Source organism: Mustela nigripes, chromosome X, assembly GCF_022355385.1.
Source record: "Mustela nigripes isolate SB6536 chromosome X, MUSNIG.SB6536, whole genome shotgun sequence".
NCBI classification, from domain to species: Eukaryota; Metazoa; Chordata; class Mammalia; order Carnivora; family Mustelidae; genus Mustela; species Mustela nigripes.
This window is the reverse complement of record NC_081575.1, coordinates 8,265,260-8,281,326: the sequence shown is the minus strand read 5'-3', so window position 1 is coordinate 8,281,326 and position 16,067 is coordinate 8,265,260. Positions and strand designations below refer to the sequence as shown.

The 16,067-nt window shown below is 42.7% G+C and overlaps 1 pseudogene; it reads left to right on the top strand.

The window, feature by feature from the left end:
• Positions 1 to 2,855: 2,855 nt before the first annotated feature.
• Positions 2,856 to 2,984, top strand: LOC132007997 (U4 spliceosomal RNA; annotated as a pseudogene).
• The last annotated feature ends 13,083 nt before the right edge of the window (positions 2,985 to 16,067 follow it).

Genomic DNA, 16,067 nt, shown 5'->3' with positions numbered 1-16,067 from the left:
AGCAAAGGGTGTGGGTCCTCCCTGGCCAGGCAAATGGCACACATAAGCGCAGGCTCCCTGTGGTAGACGCATAGGAGACTTTGCTGTGACTGAGACCCACATCACAGGAGGCAGTCGCCCGTGTAGAACAGGTAAGTCCAAGCTTCAAGAAGGATGGAAAAGAAGATGCCCTGTCACCCTAAGATCAGACAAGTTACAGTGTCAAATGGTCCTACTCATGCTCCTTCTTTTTTCCCTAAAGATTCTCTCTGAAATTTTCCTACCATGTCCTCACCAGGCCCAAGTAACCTTGTAAACTCGCACCCCTTCTTATAAAGCCCTCTTCCCATTCATTCTCTATCCTCTTTCCCAAACCAGTGCCATTCGGGGCTCATCCTGCTCCCGGTCTAGGTGTAGAAGGAAACCATGGAGGTAAAAAGATCCCCTTCAAGGGGATTTGAGAAAACCTAAGAGAGCAAAACACCAACAATATTAATCTTGCACTATAACCTGAATAAGAAAATGAATCATGTGTAAGCCTGATGATTCACAGACCCATACCCCAGGGGCAAATAATACATTACATGTTAATAAAAATAATTAAAAAAAATGAAGTAAAATCACCTAGAGCAGGACCAAGAGAAATCTACCATCCCAAGTAAAGATGGGTAGAGCTATTTACTGTGCAGCAAACGTAGAGGCCTCAGAAACACTTGCTGTATCTCGGGTAGCCCACCTAGTGAGTTATGGTAAACCAGGGGGAGACTAAATCTTACATAAACAGGAATGGTGAAAATAAAGTCAACAGTATGTGAAAAGCTCCATCCAGGGAATGAATGAGTGTTTTTGCAAGTTTTCTGAAGATGCGGAAGGAGGACGGGAAGAGGCAGATGAGGGGGAAGGAATGGAGGTAGGGTTTTTCATGGTTGAGGGCCAGAGGCAGGCCATAAGTGTGGAACAGCCATTGAGAAAAGCTCGAGAAAGAAAGATGAGGATGACCTCTGTCAGTGCTAGTGCAGAGCTAGTGCCAAGGTCCGATAGCCCTACCCATGCTCCTTCTCTCTACCAGTCCTCCACCCAAGAACCCTGCCCTGTCCCTGCACGGCACCAACTCCCCCTGAACCTGCACCCCTTCTTAGGAAGTCCCCTTCCCATCCAGTCTCTATCCTCTTCCCCCAAATGAATGCCCTCTGTGTTCACCCTGTTGCGCTTCCAAGTGCAGAAGACAGCCAAGCAGGTAGAAATGTCCCTGCAAGCAAGCTCATGCTACCAGAAGATCCTTTGAAACCTCGATCTCGTGTTCAGGAAAGAACAAGAGAGAAACAAGACCAATGATATTTGTTACCGATGAAGAGAGTGAATCAAAATAAGAGACCACAGCTTCAGCTAAAGCAGAATAAAGAAACTCAGGAGGACGCCGCTGATCCAAGTAATACATCGAGTATACAGAGCCCTCAAGACTTGGAACTGTAATTTCCAGAGAAGTCTGTGGAGAAATGGCCAATCATGTAGAGAGCAAATGTTATACCAGTGGGGTACACAGATGATTAAAATGCAACACTTTTGCATTTTGCATTTAAAATGCAACATGATTAAAATGCGATGATTCAAAGCAACAAGATATAAAAAGATGCGTGTATCTCTGGGAGTTCTGTGGCGGTGGGGAGGGCGGGGAGGGCGAGGCGTGTGTGTGTGTGTGTGTGTGTGTGTGTGTGTGTGTGTGTGTTTTAGAAGGGTGGGAACGTCCCGCAGGGAAAGGGGCCGGACCAATCAACGGGTCCACCGTCAGAGGGACACTGGAGGATAAGTCCTGGATCAGCACTGAAAACTGGACAAGTTTACCTCTAACACCTTATACCACTGGCGAGGAGGAAAATAATTTGGTGTTTGCATGAGTGTGTTGGGGTGGGGAAGGGGGAGTTGCAGATAGTGTATGGGATGGAGGGTTGGAGTGTCCCGAGTTTAGATCACCATAACCCGGATGAGGACGGTGTGATGCATGTGGAATGGCATTCCCGTCCACTAAAGGTGATTTGTCTCCTGACCACCTCATGATGGTGTCTGATGCTCTTCACCCTAAGCTGGAAGCAAGAAAACATCCTGCTGAAACTTATCAACCTCACACCACTTTCATTGAAGATGAAAGTGATTATGCTGCTTTCTTGCTAGGAGGCTTGGGGTGATCTGAGTGGACTGAGTACAGGGCCGTCGTTGGCCTGGGGAGCAGGGAACAGTCTGCAAAGAATTTTTTTTCAAGATTTTATTTATTTATTTGACACACCAAGTTCATAAGCAGGCAGAGAGGCAGGCAGAGAGAGAGAGGAAGGGAAGCAGGCTCTCCGCTGAGCAGAGAGACCAATGCGGGGCTGGATCCCAGGACCCTGGGATCATGACCTGAGCCGGAGGCAGAGGCATTAACCCACTGAGCCACCCAGGCGCCCCTACAGAGAATTTTAATACAAGAATAAAACCAAGAAAAAGCTGGTACTGTTTTTATCATCGCCTCTGTCCTATAACATTTCTAAATAGTACCAGTTGTCAGTAGTCTTCCTCCTTGGTTTGTCATTTTGGGTGAATGGTGGTGAAGAAGTTTTGGCAAGTGTAGAGTTGAAGTTACTCATAATCCTAAGGTATTTGATGTGTTTCCTTTCCTTCTTATAGGAAACTGATACCAATGTCACAGACCCCACCTAGTGGTCTGATTAAACTCCTTTCTTCCTCAGAAACTTGGGGTGGACCAGTGGCCTCTCAAGGGTGAGGAGTGGGAGTGCTCTACTCCCCCATGCTGGCAATAAAGGGGGCATTGTCTATAGAGAATTTTAAAGCAAGAATAAAATGACATATGAGTCTTCCTTTTTAAAATCTTCACTATGCTAAGCTTTGCACAGTGGCAGTATCGTAGCCAATGAGGTTTGTCCAAGGCGCGATTATTGCTAATTAAAATCTTCACTATACTATAGCATTTTTCTTTAATTAAATTTTAAATTGCAGGATAGTTAACATACAGTGTTATATTAGTTTCGGGCATGCAATTTAGGGATTCAGCACTTCCATATGTCACCCAGCGCTCATCTCAACAAGTGCGCTCCTTAATCCCCACCAGTGGTTTAATCCAGTCCGTCCACCTCCTCTCTGGTAACCATCAGTATGTTCTCTGTAGTTCAAAGTCTGTTTCTTGGTTTCTCTCTCCTTATACTTGGCTCCTTTTGTTGTTGTTGTTTCTTAAATTTCACATACAAGTGAGATTAGAGGGTATTTGTCTTTATCTGATTTATTTTATTTTATACTAATTCCATGTGTATTGTTGCAGATGGCAAGATTTCATTCTTTTTTGGCTGAATAATATTCCATTGTATATATATGTATATACAGTGTCTTGTTCTTTTTTTAAAAACATCTATTTATTTATTTGACAGAGAGAGAGAGAGAGAGATCACAAGTAGACAGAGAGGTAGGCAGAGAGAGAGGAGGAAGCAGGCTCCCCGCCGAGCAGAGAGCCCGATGCTGGGCTCTATCCCAGGACCCTGAGACCATGACCTGAGCCAAAGGCAGAGGCTTTAACCCACTGAGTCACCCAGGTCCCCTACACCATGTCTTTATGCATTCGTCAATCAATGGACACTCGTGCTGCACACAACATAGGGTACGTGTATCCCTTTGATTTAGTTTTTGGTTAAATACTCAGTAGTGTGATTCCTGCATCATAGGGTGGTTCTATTTTGAACTTTTTGAGGAATCTCCATACTGTTTCCCACAGTGGATGTACGCATTTGCATTCCCACCAAGGAAGCAAGAGGGATCTTTTTTCTCTACTTCCTCACCAACACTTGATTCTTGCGCTGCTGATTTTAGCCATTCTGACAGGTGTGAGGTGGTATCTCATTGTAGTTTTTTTTTTTAGATTTTATTTATTTATTTGACAGAGAGAAATCACAAGTAGATGGAGAGGCAAGCAGAGAGAGAGAGAGAGGGAAGCAGGCTCCCTGCTGAACAGAGAGCCCGATGCGGGACTCGATCCCAGGATGCTGAGATCATGACCTGAGCCGAAGGCAGCGGTTTAACCCACTGAGCCATCCAGGTGCCCCTCATTGTAGTTTTGATTTGCATTCTGAGGATGAGTGATGTTGAGCAACTTTTCATGGGTCTGTTGGCCATCGGGATGTTTTCTTCAGAGAAATGTCCACTCATGTCCTCTGCCCATTTTTAATTGGGTTATTTGCTTTTAGGTGTTGAGTTGTATCAGTTATTTATATGTTTTTGGTTACTAACCCTTTATTGTATATGTCATTTGCAAATATCTTCTCCCCGTTGGTAGGTTGCCTTTTAATTTTGTCATTTCCTTCAATGTGCAGAAGCTTCTTATTTTGATGTAGTCCCAGTCACTTCGTTATTTTTGTTTTAAAGATTTTATTTATGAGAGAGAGCGAGAGTGAGAGTAAGAACAAGAACAGGGGGAGGAACAAAGGGAGGAGAGAATCCCTCCCAGTAAGCGGTCTTACTGCCTAGCAGGGAGCCCGATGTTGGGCTGGATGGATCCCATGACCCTGAGATCACGACTGGAGCTGAAACCACTCAGCTGACTGAGCCTCTCAGGAACCCCCCAATAGTTTATTTTTGCTTTTGTTTCCCTTGCCTCAGGAGACAGATCTAGAAGGAATTTTGTATGGGCAATGTCAAAGAAGTTACTGCTTGTGCTCTCTTCCTGGATTTTTATGGTTTCAGATTTCACATTTAGGCCTTTAATCCATTTTGAATTTCTTCTTGTGTCTGGTGAAAGCAGGTGGCCCAGTGTTAGGCTTTTGCATGTAGCCGGCTAGTTCTCGCAATACAATTTGTTGAAGAAGGCACCGTCTCTTTCTTGTTGGATAGTCTTCCTGATTTGTGGAAGGTTAATTGATCATATAATTGTGGATTTACTTCTGGATTTTCTATTCTGTTCTATTGATCTATGTGTCTGTTTTGATGACTGCAGCTTTGTAATATAACTCGAAGTCTGGGATTGGGGTACCTCCAGCTTTGCTTTTCTTTTTCAAAATTCGTTTGGCTATTCAGGGTCTTTTTTGGTTCCATACAAATTTTAGGACTTTTTGGATCTAATTTTGTAGAAAATACTGTTGGTACTTTGATAGAGATTACATTAAATATGTAGATTGTTTTGGGTAGTACAGACATTTTAACAGTATTTGTTCTTCTAATCGAATCTCTACACCCAATGTGGGGCTTGAACTTACAACCTCAAGATCAAGAGTCGCACACCTTACTGACCGAGCTTGCCAGATACCCCTCTTTCATCGGTGTTCTATAGTTTTCAGAGAACAAGTCTTTCACCGCTTTGGTTATGTTTATTCCTGGGTATCTGATTAATTTTGGTGCAATTGTAAATGAGATTTTTTTCTTAATTTCTCTTTCTGCTGCTTCATTATTAATGCATAGAAAGGCAACATATTTCTGCACATTGATTTTATATCCTGTGACTTTATTCATTTCATTTACCAGTCCTAGTAGTTTTTTGGTGAAATCTTGAGAGTTTTCTATCTATAATATGTCATCTGCAAATAGTGACAGCTTTACTTCTTTACCATTTTTGGATGCGTTTTATTTCTTTTTGTTATCTAATTGCTGTGGCAAGGCCTTCTAGTACTATATTGAATAAAAATGATGAAAGTGAACATCCTTATCTCGTTCCTGACCTTAGGGGGAAAGCCCGCAGTTTTCTCCATTGAGTATTCTTTCCTTTGTATAGAAAACTTTCCTACAGAATAAAATTTTCCTTTGTATAGGAACTACTGGCACCACAAACCCAACACTGAGTAGACTGCTTTCTTGGTAAGAAGCTTGGGGTAGAGCATTGGCCTTCTGAGCATGAGGAGTGGGAGAGGTCCAACTCCCCAGGCAGGCTATAAAGGGGAGCACTGTCTGTAGAGAATTTTAAAGCAAGAATAAAATTGAGTAAATGTCAGTCTTTTTATAAAAATTATCACCATGCTATAGAATTTCTAAATAATGCCAGTGAGAAAATAATTTACTATTCCCCAAAATCTTCTCCAAAGTGGTTTTGTGTTTCTCATAGAAAATACTATTTTAAACAACAGCTTTATTAAGATGTAAATGGCATGCAAGAAACGACACTTGGTTTCATTAATTTTGACCTATGTATTCACCAGTGAAATCATCACCCACTTCCAAAAAGTGAACATAACTGGGTCCTCCAGAGAATGACACAAATGGGTTTCATAAACCTAGGTGCAGAAACCTAGGAACAGATCAAAGAGTTTCAGGGCAACTCCAGTATGTTCTAGACTCAGACCTAAGCTGCAAGCATGCCTGAAGATGTATTGCTACTCTGGCATCTTGAATTTCTCTCCAAACATTGCATGCATGGTACCCCACGCATCCAGCCCTGCTGTTCCTGATCATGTCTCCAGCTTCCAAGAGCATTTGACATAGCTTGAATGCATAAGATACTTCCATTGTTTATTAAGACACATAAACGGAGTGCCTGGGTGGCCCAGTCGGTTAAGCGACTGGCTTTGGCTCAGGTCACCATCCTGGGGTCCCGGAATCAAGTTCCACATCGGGCTCCCTGCTCTGTGGGAAGTCTGCTTCTCCCTCTCCCTCTTCCTGCTACTCCGCCTGCTTGTGCTTGCTCTCTCTGTCAAATAAATAAATAAAATCTTTTAAAAAAGACAAACATTTGAGCTTTGTATTTCTTGCACTAGAATTATATGTTTTAGTCAAGTTTTGCTTTGAAATTTTGCTTTCGTGTGAACAAGCAGCTGAAAAACACTTGATTAGTTCACTATTAACAAAAGACTTTGATTTGTAGTTTTATTGTTTTTTGTTCTTTTTTACATTTTATTTATTGAGAGAAAAAGTGAGAGAGCACAGCGGGAGGGGGACAGCAGAGGGAGAGGGAGAGGGAGAAGCAGGGTCCTGATGTAGGGCTCGATGTGGGGCTCCGTCCCAGGACCCTGGGATCATGACCTGAGCTGAATGTGCAGACACTTAACCGACTGAGCCACCCAGGCATCCCCTGATTTGTAGTTCTAAAGGTTAACTATCAAAGTTTTCTTCATCACTGCCTTGATGTTTTGGTTGTTCTATTAATTTTATTTTGATTTTTTTTGTGTCATTTTGCATTTAAGACCACTAAATCTGAATTTGTTTTGCTTAGGGGAAAAAGTAAACACTTGGGCAGTTTATTCATGCCTCTTGGTAATACTTGGCTTCCTCCTTTCTCTGCAATTTCATCTAGACGCAACCAGTATTCTGCTTTCTGCCACCATATAATAGTTTTCATTTAAAATAATTTTCTTTGGGGGCACCTGGGTGGCTCAGTGGGTTGAAGCTTCTGCCTTCAGCTTGGGTTGTGATCTCGGGGTCCTGGAATCAAGCCCCGCATCAGGCTCCCTGCTCAGCCGGGAGCCTGCTTCTGCCTCTCTCTCTCTGCCTGCCTCTCTGCCTACTTGTGATCTCTGCCTATCAAATAAATAAATTAAATCTTTAAAAAAATAAAATAAAATAATTTTCTTTAAATGGAATCTTAAAGTGTTCACTATTTTGGGCTGGCTTTTTTCACTCGATGTGATTCTCTTGAATTCCTCCACATGGGAGGGTATCAATGGTTCATGACTTTTTGGTTGAAGTCGAGTTGACACACACTGTTACATTTGTTCCAGGTGTACAGCAGAGTGATTTCAGCTTCTCCGTACGTTGTGCTATGCTCATCATAGGTGTAGCTGCGGTTCGTAGCCATATAATGTTATTACAATAGCACTGGTTTCCCCTTGCTATACCTTTCATCCCTGTGACTTAATTCTTTTTAACTGCTGAGAATTCCACTGGAGGGATATTGACCATGTGTTAATGAATATTTGCCTTGCTTCCTCTTTTTGACAAAAAAAGAAAAAGAAAAAATATGGAATGTTTGGCTGTCATAAATAATGAGTGCTAATAGGCATACAGTTTGTTTTTGGAGTGTTGAAAATGTTCTGCCATTAAATAGTGATGATGAGGGTACTTGGGTGGCTCAGTGGGTTAAAGCCTCTGCCTTCGGCTCAGGTCATGATCCTGGAGTCCTGCGATCGAGCCCCACATCGTGCTCTCTGCTCTGCGGGGAGCCTGCTTCCTCCTCTCTGTCTCTGCCTGCTTCTCTGCCTGCTTGTGATCTCTGTCTGTCAAATAAATAAAATCTAAAAAAAAAAGTAGTGATAATGAGGGCACAAGTTTGTGAACTCACCAAAACCCATACGATTGTACCCTGTAAAAGGATAAATTCTATGGTGTGTGAATTATATGTCAGTGGGAAAATGCGCATTTTTTGAGTTACTTTACTTCTAGATATTTTTTAAGGAAATAATTGTGCACATGTCCAAAAATTATGTGCAGGGATGGTCAGGACTGTATTTTCTTCAATATTAAAAATTTTAAAGTAAAGAAGTGAGACTGATTAAATATAATCCCCGCATATCTATCTACAGTGTGCTTGTATACAGCACTAAAAAAGAAATGTAGATGCTAAATTTAGTTGCCATGGATCGATCATTTGTTATGTGCCAGGCATTGTGCTTTGTGCTTTGTGATTTACAGATATTATTTCAGTTAATCGCTCCCCCTAATGTGGGGCTTGAACTCACAGCCCCGAGATCAAGAGTTGTATGCCAGCTGAGCCAGCCAGGCACCCCACCCTCATACTCATTACATCCCAAAGGCCTCACCTCGTAATATCATAACATCAGGGTATAGGGCTTCAATATATGAATTTAGGGAAAACGCATTTACTCTTTAATATTCCCCCTGTAACTCCTCAAAATTCATGTCCTTCTGGCGTGCAAAATATGTTGATTCTACCCTCCGACTCCAAAAGTCTTAACTCATTCCAGTATCAATTCTAAAGCCTAAAGTTCAAAGTCTCATCTAAGTGTCACCTACATCACATGTAAGTGAGATCCAAGTTAGGATTTACCCTGAGATAAAACCCTCCTCTGGCTGTGACTACATGAAACCAAACAATTTATATTCTTCCAAAACACAATAGTGAGACAGGCATAAGAGAGATGGTCCAGTTCCAAAAGGAGACATAGGGAAAGCAAGAAAGAGTGATGGGTCCCAGGCAAGTCCAAAATTTAGGAAGGCAGACTCTGAAATCCTGTTTCTAGAATAAGTCTCTGGCTCCATGTTCTGTCCATCAGGCTCACGAGAGCAACAATTCAACCTTCTGGATCCACTGGGGTAATTGTCTGTCCTTCCAGATCCCTGGCGTGGAGGTCTCATCTTCTGAATTCACTGGGGCAGAAGTATTACCTCTGAACTTCTAGTCTACTGGGCATGGATTGTACCTCAAGGACTCTGCCCTGGGGCCCTCCCTACAGCTTGAAGCAGCCCTACTCCCATGCCTGTGGGACACCGGCTTATTGAAAGCATAGCGCTGGCCCCCACCCCTTTGAAACTGACGAGGCAGTCATGATAATATCTGAATCACCTTCAGGGTCATTTCTTGTTTTTCAGAATAGTGCATGTTCTCAGCCATACAGTTCCGGAGTCCCATGTGTGTAATTTAATAAGCTCGACGGTCTTCTTTCGTTTTCATCTCCTTCCCCTTCAGTTCAGAATGGCACTTTTCCTACGGGGGTGCCTGTAAGTAAGTGGTTCACATTCACACTAATTTCCTATCCAATGGTCACTTGGCCACATGCTTAGTGTTCTCATTTTTTTGCAATACAGATAGGCTGAGAATTTTTCCCAAATCTTTACATTGAGCTTCATTTTTGCTTACCGATTCCATCCTTAAGTCATTGCTGTCTTGTCAACTTTTGCTAGAAGCAGTCAGGAAGAGTCAAAGCAAATGAGTATATTTCAATTATAATTTCCCTTGATGTTTTCAAGGCAGAGTTATGCAAGTTTACTTACACCTACTTAACATGTTTTATATTTTAATGACAACTGAGAAAATTTTATGCTAGCGAATGTTATATATTGTGGCTTGCAAACTCTTAAAAATCATACAGTCTTGAAAGCTATTATAATATTTGAGATAATTTTTCAAACAACATTAACGGAAGAATGCATACTCGCTGTAGGCATCATCTGCAAATGGTTTAGTTTGTATGCAATTTTTGGCATAGTTTGGGGGAGAACAACTAATTATAGTTTGCAATGTATTAAAGTCACAAATATTAATGCTTTCTCTTTTATTATTGAAATATACTCATTTGCTTTCATTAGCATGATTTCTATTTTCCCCTTCACTGACAGTTGTGCAAATTAAAACATTAATTAAAAAAGAGGTAACAGCATTTTTGAATTTATTAGAGTTTTAAGGGCATTCGTTGTCTCCTTAAAAATCAAACATACACCTGAAATTCTAGAACAGTTTGCTGTGATCTCATGGTTCCATTTATAGAATCCAGCACTTTGGAAACGTTGGCGGCAATTTCCATAATATCTGAAACTGGTTTAGTGGTGTTTTTCACATACATTTTTTTAACCATATGTAACCATAAGTGTCTTTTCATGCAAATCTATGAGAAAGTACTTTTGGGGAGAAACTTTCTTAGGAAATAGTGTTCCGCTTTTCTTCTAAAGCTGAGAAGCCAGTGTTCCAGTACATTGTTCCCAAACATATATTTTATTTTGTTTATTTTTTAATGATTTTATTGGCTTATTTGAGACAGAGAGAGAGAGAGAGCATGAGTGGTGGGGAGGAGCAGAGAGAGAGGGAGAAGCAGACTCCCTGTTGAGAGTCTAATGCTCTAAATTTTTATTTAATCACTGCTTTGGCTGTATCTCACAAATGTTCATATGTTAGGTTTTCATTTTCATTCATTTCACAATGCTTTCTAATTTTCTTGATGATTCTTCTTTGACCCATGGGTTATTTTGAGGTATATTTTTCAGTTTCCAAATATTTGTGTATTTTCCTGATTCTTGCCCATTTTGGAATTTTAATTTCATTCCTTTGTTGTCAGAAATGATATTTGGCATGATTTGAATTCTTTTAAATTCATCGAGCTTTCCTTATGGCCCAGAATATATTCTCTACTGATAAATTTCGTATGTTCAATTGAATAAACGTGTATTCTGATGTTGAGTGGAATGTTCTATAAATATCAATTAGAGGAAGGTAGTTGAGTATTGTTTAGGTCTTCTATCTCTTTACTGATTTGCTTTCTCATTATTCTTTCTAATTATTGCATCTGTAACTACAGAGGAGTGTTGAAGTCTCCAAATATAATTATAGTTTTGTCTATTCATTCTTTTAGGTCTATTATTTGAAGCCCTATTGTTGGGTGTGTATGCACACAGCCTTGTTCTGTTGTCTTGGAGAACCAGCCTCTATAAATAGTCAATGTCCCTCTTTATCTGTGGTAATATTACTCATTCTGAAGTCTAGTTTATCTGATATTAAGGTAGCTACTCCACCTTTCTTTCTATTTTTGTTTTTATGTTATCTATTTTTCTATCCTTTTTTTTAAAAGATTTTATTTATTTATTTGACAGAGGGAGAGATCACAAGCAGGCAGAGAGTCAGGCAGAGAAAAAGGGGTAAGCAGGCTTCCCACTGAGCAGAGAACCTGATGCAGGGCTCGATCCCAGAACCCTGAGATCATGACCTGAGCGGAAGGCAGAGGCTTAACCCACTGAGCCACCCAGGCACCCCTGTATCTATTTCTTATTGTTTAAAAATGACTTCTTATATACAACTTCTATTTGTTCTTGCCTTTTTAAATCCAACATGTACTTAACTTTGTATTTTAGGAACTTGATACTTAATGAAATTATATTTATGGTTGGATTAAAATCTACCGTCTTGCTAGCCATTGTTTATAACATTTGCTCTACGTATATTTTTCCCTCTTTCTATGTTTTCGTTTTGGCTGCATATTTTTATTCATTTAATCTCCACCATTAAGCAGGGGTCAACAAGTGATGAATAAAAAAATAAAAATAAAAATATTAAAACATTTTTTAAAAATATATTTATTTATTAGAGAGAGAGTGTGTGTGCACAAGTTGGGGGCGGGGATAGGGGCAGAGAAAGAGGGAGAAGCGGACTCCCTGCTGAGTAGGAAGTCTGGCATGGGGCTGTATCCCAGAACCTTGACATTTATGATGTGAGCCAAAGGCAGATGCTTAACCAACTGGGCAGCCCAGGCACCCCTATATGAAAAAAATTTTTATCAGAGCACAGCTAAACCCATTACTTTACACACATAAACCAGAAAAGTGCAAAGGACATTTGCAAACCCATGCACTACTGAGTCATTGCCCTGAGTTTAAAACGTGCATCTGTAATTCATCTTACCCTCAAATGAGGTTCAAAAGTATTTGACTTCGGGCAGCAAAGTCCTTCACCTGTGTGTGGAGCCACTCTGGGCCGTGCCGTGAGTCCATGTCTGGTGGCACCCAATATCGAAGCATCGGCGGCTCCCTGTTTGCACGTGGCTCAACTGCTTAGGCGCTGGGGTCCACTGACATTACCTACTGCTTGAACCAGATGGTTCCTGGTGGCTGCGAGTGTCATTGGGGTCTTTAGAAGTGCTTCCAGGTCCGATGACTAGGGACCAGGAGAGGCGGTGGCCCGATCCGGACATGTGCACACACTTGACCACAGCAGCGGGGGGGGGGGGGGGCTGGTGGTGTGTGCTTGTGTGGCGGTAGGGGCGGCCGAGTGCCCGTATGCAGCACAGGTGAGGGGCGGGGCTGGGCCAGCAGCTGGGCTGGGTTCAAGGGCAGGCACACTGCGGCTGCAGGGGCCTGTCTGCGAGGCACACCGGTGCATCTCGGGGTCTCGCCCCCGGCCCACACACGGCCGTGGAGGCTGGTGACAGGACCTGAGCTGGAATCGTCCAGGTGTGCAGCTGCAGCCGTTAGCTCTGGCGAGCCCAGCGGGGCAGGCCAGTGACAGGAGACGGGGCAGGATCCAGGTCCACCAGCCATTAGGTGGCCTTGGCTCTTGGCTTCTGTGGCTGCGAGGTCTCGCAGCAGATGTGTGCGTGGCCGTGGAGGCCAGTGACAGGAGTCAGGCTGGCAGCATGCGGGCGGGTCACTCCAAGGGCTAGCGGTGAGAGCACGCACAGTGCTGGGGCTCTGCCAGGCGGGCCGGGGCTGGCCTTTCGCCCGCCCGCAGCTGCAGAGCCTGGGCCCGGCTGCCAGTGTGGCTCCTGGGCTTCTGCAGGAGGGGCGGGCTTGGGGCAGGGAGCGACTCTGAAGGCTAGTGTTTGCCTAACGGTTTGCTGGGGTCTGCAATTCAGGCCTCGGGGATGAAAGCTGCAGTACCCACGAGGGTCGTTGAGGTCCTAAGCAGCACGGGCTGCCGAAACCTGGGTGAGTCCTCTGTGCGTTGCTGACACTGGGTGCTCCGTCTTGGTCCAGAGCAGTGCCACCAGGGGACTGGAAGTTGTGGGCCCGTGGAAGCTGTTCTTTCTTAGCCTCTACGACGCAGTCGTTCTCAGGTTTTTTGTTCTGTGTTGCCGCAGCTCAAGTAAACTCCTGATCTTTGTCAGGTGTGCTTCTGTTCGTAGCTAGCTTTGTCATTGTTGATCCTTGTGGATGGATGGATTCTGGTGTCTTCTATGCTTCCGCTTTGGTGGCACCCCTCTCTAGTTCCCAGGGATCTTGATCATCCTCCCCCCGACCAACCAGAACACATCACGCTGGCCGGTCCATTGCTGACCTTATGCTGATTGTACCTAGTGACCGAGAAAGGGCGGCTGCTCTAGCTTATGGTCAGATGCCCGCACGTCAGCAAGTGGGATATAAATCAGACTAAAATTAAGGGCCTTCTACTTCAGTGAGATTTCTAGGGCTCCAGTGGCCTGGAGCATATGGTGGAATCCCTTCTAAGGTAAAGGAGAAGTTGTTGTATCTCGCGCCTCATATAAACATGAAAGAGGCGCAAGGCCTAGGGGGCCTCCGTGGATTCGGAGGCAACATCGTCTTCGTCTGGGCATGTTACTTGGTTCTATTACTGAGTGACCAGAAGAGCTGCTCATTTCGAATGGGGCCCAGAACAAGAGAAGGCTCTGCAAGGCATCCAGGTTGCTGTGAAAGCTGCTCTGTCATGTGGACCACATGATCGGTCGGATCCGATGGCACTTGAAGCGTCAGTGTGGTTAGAGCCGCTGTAGGTGAGTCACAGCGCAGGCCTTTAGGATTTGGGAGCAAGGCCCGGTCATCATCCTCGGGTACCTACTCTCCTTTAAGAACTAGCTTTTGCTCATCTACTAGGCCTATGTAGAGACTGAACCCTTGACCATGGGACACCAATTTATGCTGCTGTCTGACCTCACATCACGAGCTGCAGGTTTGCTGAACTGCCAGGCTATAACATGGAGCAAACCCAGCAGCGCTCCATCATTCAGTGGAGTGGAATCTCCATGATTGTGCCTGAGCGGGCTGGGAAGGCACAAGGAAGTTACATAAAGAAATGAACCAACTGTCCCTGGTACCTACTGAGTATACTGCCCTCTCTCTGCTAGCCCACACCTATGACGTCATGAAAGAAAAAGGAACAAAGTCAGTTGATGCTGATACAAAACCTTGTATCAGCAACAAGGGATACAGCTATCAAGGGATGCCTGGGTGGCTCAGTCAGTGAACCGTCTGCCCTCGGCTCAGGTCATGATCCCAGGGTCCTGGGATCAAGTCCCGCATCAGGGTCCTTGCTCAGCGGGGAGCCTGCTTCTCCCTCTGTCTGCCACACCCTCTGCTTGAGCTCTCTCTCTCTCTCTCTCTTCCTTTCTGACAAATAAATAAAAGAAATAAGTAAAAATTAAAATTAAAAAAAGAAACACGGTCATCTAAAAGCTTCTGCTCTGTAGGGCCAGAGTCTCCCTAATTCCTCCCCAAGTAAGTCTTGTTTTCCATTTCGCCTGTTACTTTGATTTTGTAGAACATCTCAGTGCAGCCTTGCATCAGGACAGAAGCTCAAAGATACCCATTGCCAGAAGTGAGAAGAAACCTAGCTGTATCTTTAACAGCTCCCATTCTGTCTTTATTATAGTCAGTTACATATAAAGTCAGCCATAAGTCCAAGTTACAAAATATCAGTGTCAGTTCTAAACAAGTCTCCTACAGCTTCCTAGAAAGATCACAGTCTGTCAAAATGAGTTTCTTCTCTGGGTTCCTTCAGTATACCCCGAGGCTCTTGGAATTTTGTGGTATGAACTACCTAGTCTGTTTTCATTGCTGATGAAAGTTGTTTTTCCTATTTATATATTTCTTTAGCTGATCAATGATAATTTAGGAGTAGGGAATTGTGTGATTATGTGGGAATTGTGTGATTATGCTTATGCTCCTACTGCTATCTTAGCTCAGGATTAATGCCCGCTTTAGTAATTTGAATAAGCTTGCCATTTAGCGTGTGTGTGTGTGTGTGTGTGTGTGTGTGTGTGTTGTGTGCATGCATGGATATGTCCATAGGATTAGATGAATGTTTTCTTTCCAAGCCCATACCAGTGTTCAGTCTATGTCCAACTACCTAAGTACTAAAAGAGTGGACAAGAATGTATTCCTTTGGTCTCCAGATGAAAACCAGTGAGGGGGTCCAGCAGCAAACAGTCTCTGTCTATTTTAAACATTATAGTAATTCCAAGGACAAAGATGTCTCTTATTTTTGCTTTTAAATGTTTAACAATACTATTTGTCTTCAATATAAGGAAGAAAGTGACCTAATAATAATGTAGCTAATTTTTGCATACATAAATTTATATATATAAATATAAATTTATATATAAATTAATTTTGTATATATAACTATATAATTTATATTGCATATAAAAATATATAAATTTTCCCTTATCCCGTTTTCCTGTATTAAAGTATATTTCTTCCAATTTAAAATTATAAACTCATATTTTAAAAGACAGCAAATAGTAAGTGAAAAATAAACACACCCATAGTCCCAAACACCCAAAGACAACCCAATTAATATTATATAATCATGTCTTTACGTTGAAATGTGTTTGTGATTGATGTTATATAACATTTGGTGTCTTGCCATTATTTCTAGGTACTGCGATTATTGACTCATACCTTTTGCCAATTTCAGGATATAATTTCGGAGGGAAAGCTATACATGTGCACTT